Source organism: Ovis aries, chromosome 2 (assembly GCF_016772045.2).
Source record: "Ovis aries strain OAR_USU_Benz2616 breed Rambouillet chromosome 2, ARS-UI_Ramb_v3.0, whole genome shotgun sequence".
Lineage (NCBI taxonomy): Eukaryota > Metazoa > Chordata > Mammalia > Artiodactyla > Bovidae > Ovis > Ovis aries.
The window spans coordinates 66,731,633-66,744,159 of NC_056055.1; the positions used below are offsets into that span (position 1 = coordinate 66,731,633).

Below are 12,527 nucleotides of genomic sequence, written 5' to 3' on the forward strand. Positions count from 1 at the left end.
AACTCTTTCAAAAGGCAACACAGAGCCTCTCACTAAAGCATGAGTAGTAACACATCAATAACAGAAAGAATGTTGCTGCTAGCATTTAAGTTGCTATTCAAGGGTACTATTACCACTCAAATCCTCCTCTCACCCCACTTTCTTTTAATCATATTGATGTCCTTCTTTTATTTTATGAAACAGACTTTCCACTGGATAGTTTCATAAATCATCCCCTAGGCTTTTAATCTTTCAAAACTTATTTTGAACTTCTGAGTGGTGAGTTTTGCTCTCATGGCTCTTAGTAAAGACCAATGAAACAATAAAGGACAGAAATGGTGTGAACCTAAGAGAAGCAGGAGATATGAAGAAGAGGTGGCAAAAATACACAGAAGAACTGTACAAAAAAGATCTTCATGACCCAGATAATCATGATGGTATGATCACTCACCGAGAGCCAGACATCCTGGAATGTGAAGTCAAGTGGGCCTTAGGAAGCATCACTACAAACAAAGCTAGTGGAGGTGATGGAATTCCAGTTGAGCTATTTCAAATCCTAAAAAATGATGCTGTGAAAGTGCTGCGCTCAATATGCCAGCAAATTTGGAAAACTCAGAAGTGGCCATGGGACTGGAAAAGGTCAGTTTTCATTCCAGTCCCAAAGAAAGGCAATGCCAAAGAATGCTCAAACTACCGCACAGTTGTACTCATCTCACACTCCAGCAAAGTAATGCTCAAAATTCTCCAAGCCAGGCTTCAGCAATAGATGAACCGTGAACTTCCTGATGTTCAAGCTGGTTTTAGAAAAGGCAGAGGAACCAGAGATCAAGTTGCCAACATCCGCTGGATCATCAAAAGAGCAAGAGAGTTCCAGAAAAACATCTATTTCTGCTTTATTGCCAAAGCCTTGACTGTGTGGATCACAAAAAACTGTGGAAAATTCTGAAAGAGATGGGAATACCAGACCACCTCACCTACCTCTTGAGAAATCTGTATGCAGGTCAGGAAGCAACAGTTAGAACTGGACATGGAACAACAGACTGGTTTCAAATAGGAAAAGTAGTACATCAAGGCTGTATATTGTCACCCTGCTTATTTAACTTATATGCAGAGTACATCATGAGAAATGCTGGGCTGGATGAAGTACAAGCTGGAATCCAGATTGCTGGGAGAAATATCAATAACTTTGGATATGCAGATGACACTACCCTTAAGGCAGAAAGTTAAGAAGAACTAAAGAGCCTCTTGATGCAAGTGAAAGAGAAGAGGGAAAAAGTTGGCTTAAAGCTCAACATTCAGAAAACAAAGATCATGGCATCTGGTCCCATCACTTCATGGGAAATAGATGGGGAAACAGTGGAAACAGTGACAGACTTTATTTTTGGGGGCTCCAAAATCACTGCAGATGGTGATTGCAGCCATGAAATTAAAAGACACTTACTCCTTGGAAGGGAAGTTATGACCAACCTAGTCAGAATATTAAAAAGCAGAGACATTACTTTGCCAACAAAGGTCCATCTAGTCAAGGCTATGATTTTTCCAGTAGTCATGTATGGATGTGAGAGTTGGACTGTAAGGAAAGCTGAGCACCAAAGAATTGATGCTTTTGAACTGTGGTGTTGGAGAAGACTCTTGAAAGCCTCTAGGACCGCAAGGAGATCCAATGAGTCCATCCTAAAGAAGATCAGTCCTGGGTGTTCATTGGAAGGACTGATGCTGAAGCTGAAACTGCAATATTTTGGCCACCTGATGCGAAGAACTGACTCATTTGAAAAGACCCTGATGCTGGGAAAGATTGAGGGCAGGAGAAGAGGACAACAGAGGATGAGATGGTTGGATGGCATCACTGACTCAATGGATATGAGCTTGGGTAAACTCCTGGAGTTGGTGATGGACAGGGAGGCCTGACGTGCTGCAGTCCATGGGGTCACAAAGAGTCGGAAAACTGAGTGACAGAACTGAACTGAATGAAACTTCAAAAATGTGTACCTCTCATTCTATTCATTTGGAGCCACATGACCTCTTCACTGTTTAATAATAAGCATTTAAAACTGTTACTTTATATTAATCCATTTCAAATGCCAGGAAAATGGTAGACATACTTAAGAAGAATAACTAAAGCAATAAATCAGTGTTATACCAACATCCTTAAAGGTCTAGAGTCATATGCTTACAGTTTATAAATTTAATTGAATTCTGAGTGATTATGACTATCAAGTTTGAGGAGATTCCAGGTAAAGAGGTGGAGAAGGTAATGGCACCCCACTCCAGTACTCTTGCCTGGAAAATCCCATGGACGGAGGAGCCTGATTGGCTGCAGTCCATGGGGTCGCTAAAGAGTCAGACACGACTGAGCGACTTCACTTTCACTTTTCACTCTCACGCATTGGAGAAGGAAATGGCAACCCACTCTGGGGTTCTTGCCCGGAGAATCCCAGGGACGAGGGAGCCTGGTGGGCTGCCATCTATGGGGTCGCACAGAGTCGGACACGACTGAAGTGACTTCGCAGCAGCAGCAGGTAAAGGGGAAAACTTGAGACAGGATTGGGAGACAGGAATATGCAAGGTGTTTGAGGAATAGAAAAGTACTCAGTTTGGCTAAATCAGACAGTAGAGCAAGAGATAAGGCTGAAAGAAAACACTCAGAATGTAAATCAAGGGTTGAAAACCAGACTGAGGTATCTATGCATGATTCAGAGGGCAATAAGGGCATGCTGAATATTTTTTAGCCAGGATCTTGTTTGATTCGAGCCAGGCTTTGGAAAGATTAACAGAGCAGTGACTTGCAGAACAGAATGGGGGAGTTAGGGGAGGGCAGGGAAATGGAGCCAGGACTGGAATCATGGGGCCCCATTAAAGTCATTACAACACTTCTACTTGGATGGCTCCAGGCATCTCAAACCTAAGATTGCCAAGACAGAAGTCTTCATATTTTTCCAAAACATCCTCCTCCCTTAATCTGCCCCATCTCAATAAATGACACCACCACTGACCTAGTCCTTCCAGTCAGAAACTGGATGTCACGTTCGATTCTCCCCTACTCCTGCCCCCACATTTTATTCAACGACAGCCTGACCCCAAAAGAATGTCCTTTATCCAACCACTTATCTCCATTTTCCCTGCCCAAACTCCAGTCTGGGTTTATGCATCATACACCTCCACCAGGACAGCTAAAACAGCCTCCTGAGTGGTGACCCTTTGCTCATATTCTCCAAATGGCACTCCAGAGATTTCTGCACAAAGTGTAAATCAGATCATATCACCTCTCAGTTTATAACCCTAAAATGGTTGTCTGTTGCATTAAAAATGATATACAAAATTTACCTTAGCCTCTGTGGTCATGTATGGATGTGAGAGTTGGACTGTGAAGAAGGCTGAGCGCCGAAGAATTGATGCTTTTGAACTGTGGTGTTGGAGAAGAGTCTTGAGAGTCCCTTGGACTGCAAGGAGATCCAACCAGTCCATTCTGAAGGAGATCAACCCTGGGATTTCTTTGGAAGGAATGATGCCAAAGCTGAAACTCGAAGAGTTGACTCATTGGAAAAGACTTTGATGCTGGGAGGGACTGGGGGCAGGAGGAGAAGGGGACAACCAAGGATGAGATGGCTGGATGGCATCACGGATTCGATGGACGTGAGTCTGAGTGAACTCTAGGAGTTGGTGATGGACAGGGAGGCCTGGCGTGCTGCGATTCATGGGGTTGCAAAGAGTCGGACACGACTGAGCGACTGAACTGAACTGAACTGAACTGAAAAGGCCTTAACCAGAGAAGGCAATGGCACCCCACTCCAGTACTCTTGCCTGGGAAATCCTGTGGACGGAGAGGCCTGGTAGGCTACAGTCCATGGGGTCGCACAGAGTCAGACACAACTGATGCGACTTAGCAGCAGCAAAAGGCCTTACATATTCTGCTCTCTACTTAACCTTCAGATTTCATTTCTGTTCCTCTTATTTATGATTCTTTAACCTTCCTTCAGCCACTTGAACATATCAGGCTTATTCTCACCTCAGAGTCCTTTTAGTCTCTGGGAAGTTTTAGTCTCAGTAGTATAACTGAAAACAAAAGCCAGAGGAATAGCAACTAGAACTCATTTTTTCATTGTAAGTTTTTACAGAGCAAGGATGATATATCACTCGTGAAATCTATTCATAGATTTTCAACAGCTATTGTATTGATTTTTGGTTTGTGGTTATAGCAGCTATTGTAGAAATTGACTGTAATAAAGAGGGTCATTTTGTAGAGAGCTCCCAAACAAAAGACTCTGCTCGCTTGCTTCTTCCCCTTGACCCTCAGGAGTGACATTTGGTTGACCCAAACCAGAGTATCAAAGGTGATAGAATGGAGAGAAGGGATGGAATCTCCTCTCTAAAACCTACTCTGAGGTCTCATGGACTGCTCCTACCCCACCTCCAACACTTCCCTCCACCATGTCAGTTTCTCTCTAGAACCCCTGGTTTATTCAGATACGCAAACCTTCTTCTACTTCATGTTATGGTAAACAAATATTTTCCTTGAACATATAAACATCTCCTCCCTTTTCCTGCTATGTATCTTATCCCAATTACAGTCCCAAACACACCCATCCTTAATATTTTAAAATATATATATCCCAAACATTTTCTATGCATATACGCATCACTGAGTTTTAAAAGTCATCTCAAAATTCTGTGGCTGAAAAAAGTCATTTTTTTTTTTCAACTCAGGTGTCCTATAGGTTGGAACTCTAGATAGGGAATAATGAGGATGACTTGTCCTATTCTACAGTGTTCTGAGCTCAGTTGGTTATTCAGGAAAACTCTCTGACTTGATGCTGGAGACTGAAACCAACTGAAGATTTGGTCACTCATACTCTGGAGCCTGAGATGACTCAAAAATTAGGACTGATGACTGGAGTGTTCTGTTTGCTGAAGAAAAATCTAGACTAGGAACAAAGGTGGGGACTATACCCAGGCTGAAGGAAAAGCATCCACATACCAAGTTTCCCTGGTGGGAGGGAGCACAACACATTAGAGGTAATGAGAGGAAGTCCGTGAGGCTACACACACACACACACACACACACACACACGCACACGCACACACACACACACACACACACACACAGCAAGAGTGAGAAAGAAGTCTTTTGTGAGGGGACAGACCCCACATGGCCTTACAGCTCAGTTTTAAATTTGTATTTTACCTTAAGAGCAATGAGGACCCAGTTAAAGTCTTAAGCAAGAGGGTGAGCATTGGAGGTTAGACTCCAATATCTTTTGGGCAGGGGACACAATTCATTTCATAACACATGCTAACAGCATTCCACTGTTGCTAGTGCCTAGGTGCTCCACCACTGCTTGTAGGTTACCTTGAGCTTTCTCACGCCACTATAGTACCTTCATTAAAGTCTCTTAGGTAAAACAGTACAAGTTTGCCAGGGTTGCTTTGGGACCCTGACCCATAAATCCACTGTGAGAGCTATTTAATAAATAAAATGGAATGGACTTGGTGATGGGCTGCATTTGTAGGGAGTGGAAATAAGAGAATGAGAAATTAATTCCCAAGTTTCTATCTTGTTGTTTATTGATGAGTGCAGTGCTTTTCACTGAGATCAGGCGTGCATAGAAGGACCGCTGCACAGGAGACTAAGACATATTTTGAGACACATGAAGAATGTATAACACACACACACACACACATAAAATCTGAATGTCTGTGCATTACAGAGTTTATATCCTCTGGACATTAAAAGTCAGCGTGAATTCAAATTCTGGTCCTGCCACTTATTAGTTGAGCCATCTAAGACCTTATTATGTTCATTTTTATCTGTAAAATAAACATCATAATATCTGTGTCATAGTGCTGCTGTTAGGATTGATGAGAAGAGTCAATATAAAGCAATTAGCAAAATGTCTGACATTTAGTAAAAGCAATAAATGTTAGTATTAGCCAGTATTACTTTTACACACTTAATTTCCATCTGGAGAAAGTATCACCAACAATAAAGGGTTTGAAATGATCCACCTGAATGTGGTCTAATTTCTATTTTCCACTGAAAATTTAAAACAATTTTAAATGCGGTACAGGACTGGAAAAAATAAATCTTGCTAGCAGGCTTGTACTTCTAAAGCTTTCTCTTTTCTATTTCATTTTGAACTCAGTAAGCCTATTTAAAAGAGCTGCTAACATTGATGCTGGATATCAGCTGGAGATTTGGATAAATTTCAAAGCAATGTAGATACTTTAGGATGTCAAGGGGGCTTTGGAAACTTATGTAGCCTGACCTCTAATTTTTGGATGAGGAAATTAAGATCTGAGAGGTTAAATGACTCATTTGAGGCCACACAGCTAGAGGCAGAGTTGGGACTAACATCCAGGCTTTGTGATTCATCAATTGGCCCTTTCATCTCCAACATGGCAGCTTCTAGCAAAACAGTCCAGAAAAATGTTTACTGCACAGATTTTAAATTTATATAATGAATGCCTCAAAAATGATACACATTAAAATGAAGAATGAGGCACCAAAGTAGGATTTCAAAAGCATTTTTTGATAAATCCACTCCAATGATTCCTTTTGAAAAGTAGATGAATGATTAACTATCTTAGAGTTTTATTGGACAGCAAGGAGATCAAACCAATCAATCCTAAAGGAAATCAACCCTGAACATTCATTGGAAGGACTGATGCTGAAGCTCCAAAACTTTGGTCACCTGATGTGAAGAGCTGACTCATTAGAAAAAGACCCTGATGCTGGGAAAGATTGAAGGCAGGAGAAGAAAGGGATGACAGAGGATGAGATGGTTGGATGACATCACAAACTCAATAAACATGAGTTTGAGCAAGCTCCAGGAGATGGTGAAGGATAGGGAAGCCTGGCGTGCTGCAGTCCATGGAGTCACAAAGAGTCAGATATGACTGAACAGCTGAACAACAATTTTGTAGATTTGGTGGTTTTTTTTTTTTTTTCCCTCTGCAACAATGAATTAACTTAATGCAATGTTCAAAAGTCTTCATTCTAAAGAGATTCTATTTTAAAGAATTCTGACTCAATAAACCAATGAAATGGTTATGTACCTTTTAATAATCAATCTGGTTCTCAAATACTGAGTTCACTTTACACAGTGACTGGTATATACAGACATACAGCAAATATTTAATGAATGAAAAAAAATTTATTCTGTAACAGCAGTTAGTTATATGTGTAAAAGTCTCACCTCTGTCAATGGTTGAACATTCTGTTTAAAATATCTTTGGTCTGTCTGAGGTGGACCCGCCTAGGTCTAGACTCCCTTTCATATCAAGAGAGTCTGCATGGATGGAGAAGCAGGTGACCTATGGCTTGGCAGGATCCCAGAATATGCTTCTGAACATTACAACTGGGTCAATCATACTGTGACATGTGTGTGTACTTATGTGGAACCAATGAAATGAGTTTTCTTGCTTAGATAGAATTAAAACCAGAGATATCTATTTCTTCAAATCATCTTTACTAGTGTAAAAAAAAAAAGGAGCTGTAAGATAATGAAAAATTTAAGGGCAAAATTAGAGAAAAAATTAAAATATATTTTTTGATATTGGGAGGAAAAGATATAATTTTTTATTTAAAAAAGAGTGTGCTTGGTAGACATAATATTTAAGAAAAAAGCCAACCTAACTGAACTGGATTATGTTAAAAGAATTTTATCATCTCAAAGACTGGTATCCATAGCAACTGAGACATCTCTATACTTACTTTCTCTATCCACAACAAGGGAAATAAACAGCCAAAGAGCTTGCTATTTTCTGATATCATTATATCATAGCTAATAAATTATTATTTGACTGAGACATCTTAACTAACCATACTTTCAAAACAAGGCCCCTTCCAAAAAAAGAAATAAGAAAATGTAACCAAAACACAGAAATGAAAAATCAGCTCACAACGGAGAGTTGGAACAGCACATCTAAGGATGGAAGAAGTTATTCTCTGATCTTGGCCCCATGCTGGCTGATGTCCAACGCAGAGAAGCATATTCTGGGATCCTGCCAAGCCATAGGTCACCTGCTCCTCCATCCATGCAGACTCTCTTGATATGAAACGGAGTCTAGACCTAGGCGGGTCCACCTCAAACAGACCAAAGATATTTTAAACAGAATGTCCAACCCTTGAAAGAGGTGAACCTTTTACACGTATAACTAACTGTTGTTACAGAATAATTTTTTTTTCATTCATTAAATATTTGCTGTATGTATATATACACCAGTCACTGTGTAAAGTTCTAAGGATGTTAGATGTGAATGAGGCAGTCCCAGCTGACAAGAAGTTCACATCTTGTGTAGAATCTAGATATATCAAATTTCTGATTAAGAGAAGAGACACTGTAATATCCATCTATGATCAGCACATCACTATGCAATATCCTTAGTACCCAGGACAGCTTCTTGCACACAACTGACACAAAATTGTTGACTGAATATAAGAACTCAAAGGTATGATCAGGATGATGCTAATAAACAATATTGAAATTATCTGTAAGTGGGAGATCTTCAAAACGCAAAGCCTCAAGTTTTAGTTAATGAAAGGAATGCAGTTTAAAAATTGTTATAAGTATAATTAAAGTTCTCAGAAGTTTGTGATAAAGCTGTGATTTGAATTTGTGCACCCTGCCTCCAGAGATTTTTGTGCTTAACCACTATACTATGCCACCTTTTTGAGCAAAGCAGAACAGAAAGGGAGGACACGTGTTAAATTATTTCTACAGCTGCATTTATTAAAATAATAATAATATAATAATAATAATGAAGTGCAAATTGAAAACCGTTAGAAGCCAAACATACAGGCTGAACTACACCTATTCATTTATTCACTCATTTATTCAACAAATATTCATTGTGCCTCCTTGAGCCAGGCATTCTTCTGAGCATCGTGCTTTTCACATAAAAAAACATTAAACCATTGCCCTCATGGTCTATTTTCTGCATAGGATTGACTACCTTCAAACACATCTGTGATTTACCTGTTTATTAAGCTGTCTCTTTTTAACAGAATGTAAATTCTATGAGGACATAAAATTCTATATTTTGCTACCTGAGAAAAACTGTCTTTAGAACAGTGATTGGAACATGGCAATAAACATTTGTAGAATTAATGATTCATGGAATTTACTTTTTAGTGGGGGACAGTGTAGGGTTTTAAAATGAAATAATACTTAGGAATATGTGCGGGGCAAGATCATAAATGTACTATGCCCCATTTCTCTAAAATACAGCAGAGTGAAAGTATTAGTCGCTCTGTCTTGTCTGACTGTTTGCAACACCATGGACTGTAGCCCAGTAGGCTCCTCTATCCATGGAATTCTCCAGGCAATACTCTCCAGGAGTGGGTTGCCTGTTTCTATCCATGGGATCTTCCTGACCCAGGGATCAAACCAACAGCAAAGATAACTCTTAATTACTATTGGATTTAGAAGGACATTATAAGTTTTAAGCAAGATGTCAAAACACGTTGGAATCCTGGGAAGACTGTCATCCCTAAAATGAAGTCTGTTTCTGAATGTGTTCTATTTTAAAGTATCCGGGAGATAAATCTGAATGTGTACTGAATAATTTCAGCATTACTCCAGCAAGTCAATAAATGATACAGATAATGCAATCACCAGGAATTCTGCCAGATGCTCAAAACCCCACACTGGCTAACATCTGCACCATTTTACATATTCTATTCTATCCCTATATTTGTCTTTCTTCTTTCAGCAACCCTTCATATTTTTCTTTTTTTTATTACAAAGAAGTCCCACCTTTTTACTGAGGGTATACAAATTCTTTTGTTCAGAAGGGAACGAGCTCTCCCTTTTCTTGGGTGATAGATACGCCTCCTCCACAGTTCCCTGTTTTCTCTTCTACCAGTGCTTTCCATGTTAGTTAAAGCATTTGTAGAGATAGCTGATGAGTCTGTTAAGGTTGTGCAGTTCATCAGTGAACATCCTATTTATAACCATTCTCTTCTTTTGGATACAACACTGCAATCAATTCTCCTTCCAGCCTCAAAACCATATGGGGCCCTTGATCAGTTCTTTGGGGTGCTTTTCAAAGTTGCCCAGGATCCCAACATTGTCATATACCCTAAGCATGGCCCTCTTCTCTTTCCAATGGTCAGCCACTTTGGGGGCAGGAGGGTGACCGTTACATGGAACAATCTGGGGACACCCAGAGAGAAACTTCTGCAGGGCAGAGGCACTGGTCCCATAGATTACAGCCTGCCACCCAAGAGAGGTTCCCTGCCATTGTTCTCATCTCTCCCCTACAACAGCTTACCACAGGAGCACAGGAGGGAGGGCCAAACATAGCCTTCAAGGAGATAACAGAACCTTCCCCCTGGGGGTCATATGGGTACCAGGTGCAAGCAGCCATCTTGGGCTTTACTGCAGCAGCTCTTTATCTTTTAAACATTTTGAGGAATTCCCTGGTGGTCCAGTGGTTAGGACTCTGTGCTTCCAGTGCAGGGGGTAAGTATTTGATCCCTGGTTGGGGAAGTAACATCCCACAAGCCTGTGCAGCGTGGCCAAATAAACAAACAAAATTTCCTCCCCAGCCTTAACTAAACATTAATCTACTTTTTGTCTCCATAGATTTCCCTATTCTGGATTTTAATTTTGAGTAGAAGTGTAAATATGTGCTCTTTTGTGACTGGCTCCCTTCAGGTTAGGATATTATCAAGATTAATTCAAGTTATAGCATGTTTCAGTGCTTTATTTATATTTTTTGGCCAAATAATATTTCATTGTATGAATATACATCCTTTTGTTTATCCATTCATCTGTCGATGAATATTTAAGTTGTTTCCACCTTTGGGCTATGGATAATGCTGCTGCTGCTGGTGCTGCTAAGTCGCTTCAGTCGTGTCCGACTCTGTGCGACCCCATAGACGGCAGCCCACCAGGCTCCCCCATCCCTGGGATTCTCCAGGCAAGAACACTGGAGTGGGTTGCCACGTCTTTCTCCAATGCATGAAAGTGAAAAGTGAAAGTGAAGTCGCTCAGTCATGTCTGACTCTTAGCGACCCCATGGACTGCAGCTTACCAGGCTCCTCTGCCCAAGGGATTTTCCAGGCAAGAGTACTGGAGTAGGGTGCCATTGCCTTCTCCAGGATAATGCTGCTATGTACACTCATATACAAGGTTTTGTGTGAATGAACATGTGCTTTGTTTTCTCTTGGATATATTCTAGGAGTAGAATTGTTAGGGCATGTGGTAACTATGTTTAATCAGTTAAGAAACTGTTTTCCAAAGCAGCCACATTTTACATTCTCACTGGCAATTCCATTTTGAACTGATTGTTGTATATGGTGTGAGCTAAGGTTCCAATTGCATTCCCTTGTATGTCATCCCACTGTCCTAGCACCATTTTTTGAAAAGACTATTCTTTCCCCGTTAAGTAATCATTGGCATCTGTGTTAATCAGTTAATCATGGAGGTACTGATTTATTTCTGAACTCTCAGTTCTTCTCCACTGATCTGTGGTAGCCCTCCTTATCTTCAAGGGATACATTTGTTCCAAGACCCACAATGTATGCCTGAAACCATGCACTGTGCTGTGCTTAGTTGCTCAGTCATGTCTGACTTGTTGCAACCCTGTGAACTGTAGCCCACCATGGATAGTACCAAATCCTATATATACTATGGTTTTTTTCCCCTATACTTACATACCTATGGTAAAGGTTAATTGATAAATTAGGCACAGTAAGAGATTAACAACAATAATAATAAAATGGCAACCCACTCCAGTATTCTTGCCTGGAGAATCCCATGGAGGGAGGAGCCTGGTAGGCTCCAGTCCATGGGGTCGCAAAGAGTCGGACACGACTGAGCGACTTCACTACTATAATAATAAAATAGAATAAGAGTATTTAACAATATACTCTATTGGTCATACCATGTGAATGTGGTCTCTCAAAATATTTTATTATGCACATGTGATGCCGTTTTCATCTTAACTAAATATATATCATGCACTATGGCCGTAACTTCTGCAGTTCGGGGCACAGCAGCAAAACTAGCATGGATTTCTTTTTTCTTCCTCATAATTTCATGGACAGAAGATTTGTTTTTACTGTATATCTTAGCAACTTCAGCATATGATTTTTTTCTTTCCTTATTAAATTGAGAACTTTCACCTTTCCAGTTGAAGCATATCTTGGGCATATCCAAACTGCCAGCATCACTACTCTTCTTCTTTGAGGCCATTATTAAGTAAAGTAAGGGTTTCCTGAACACAAGCAATATGATACCACAACAGTCTGATAACCACAACAGTGACTAAGTGACTAACAGGTGGGATAAACTGGAATAAGGGATGATTCATATCTCAGGTGGGATGAAATAAAATGTTGTGAGATTTTGTCATGCCACTAAGAATGGCTCATGAATTTAAACTGATGAATTGTTTATTTATGGAATTTTTCCATTTATTATTTTCAGACTGTGGTTGATTGCAGGTTAACTAAAACTGTAGAAAGTGAACACAGGGATAAGGGGAGGCCACTGTATATGTTTATTATCAGGCTAGTAGTACTAGATTGTCTTTGTTGCCAT

The 12,527-nt window shown here is 40.2% G+C and overlaps 1 pseudogene; it reads right to left on the minus strand.

Moving 5' to 3' along the window:
* Positions 1 to 9,836: 9,836 nt before the first annotated feature.
* On the minus strand, positions 9,837 to 10,911 carry LOC121818507 (large ribosomal subunit protein mL51-like; annotated as a pseudogene).
* Positions 10,912 to 12,527: the final 1,616 nt, after the last annotated feature.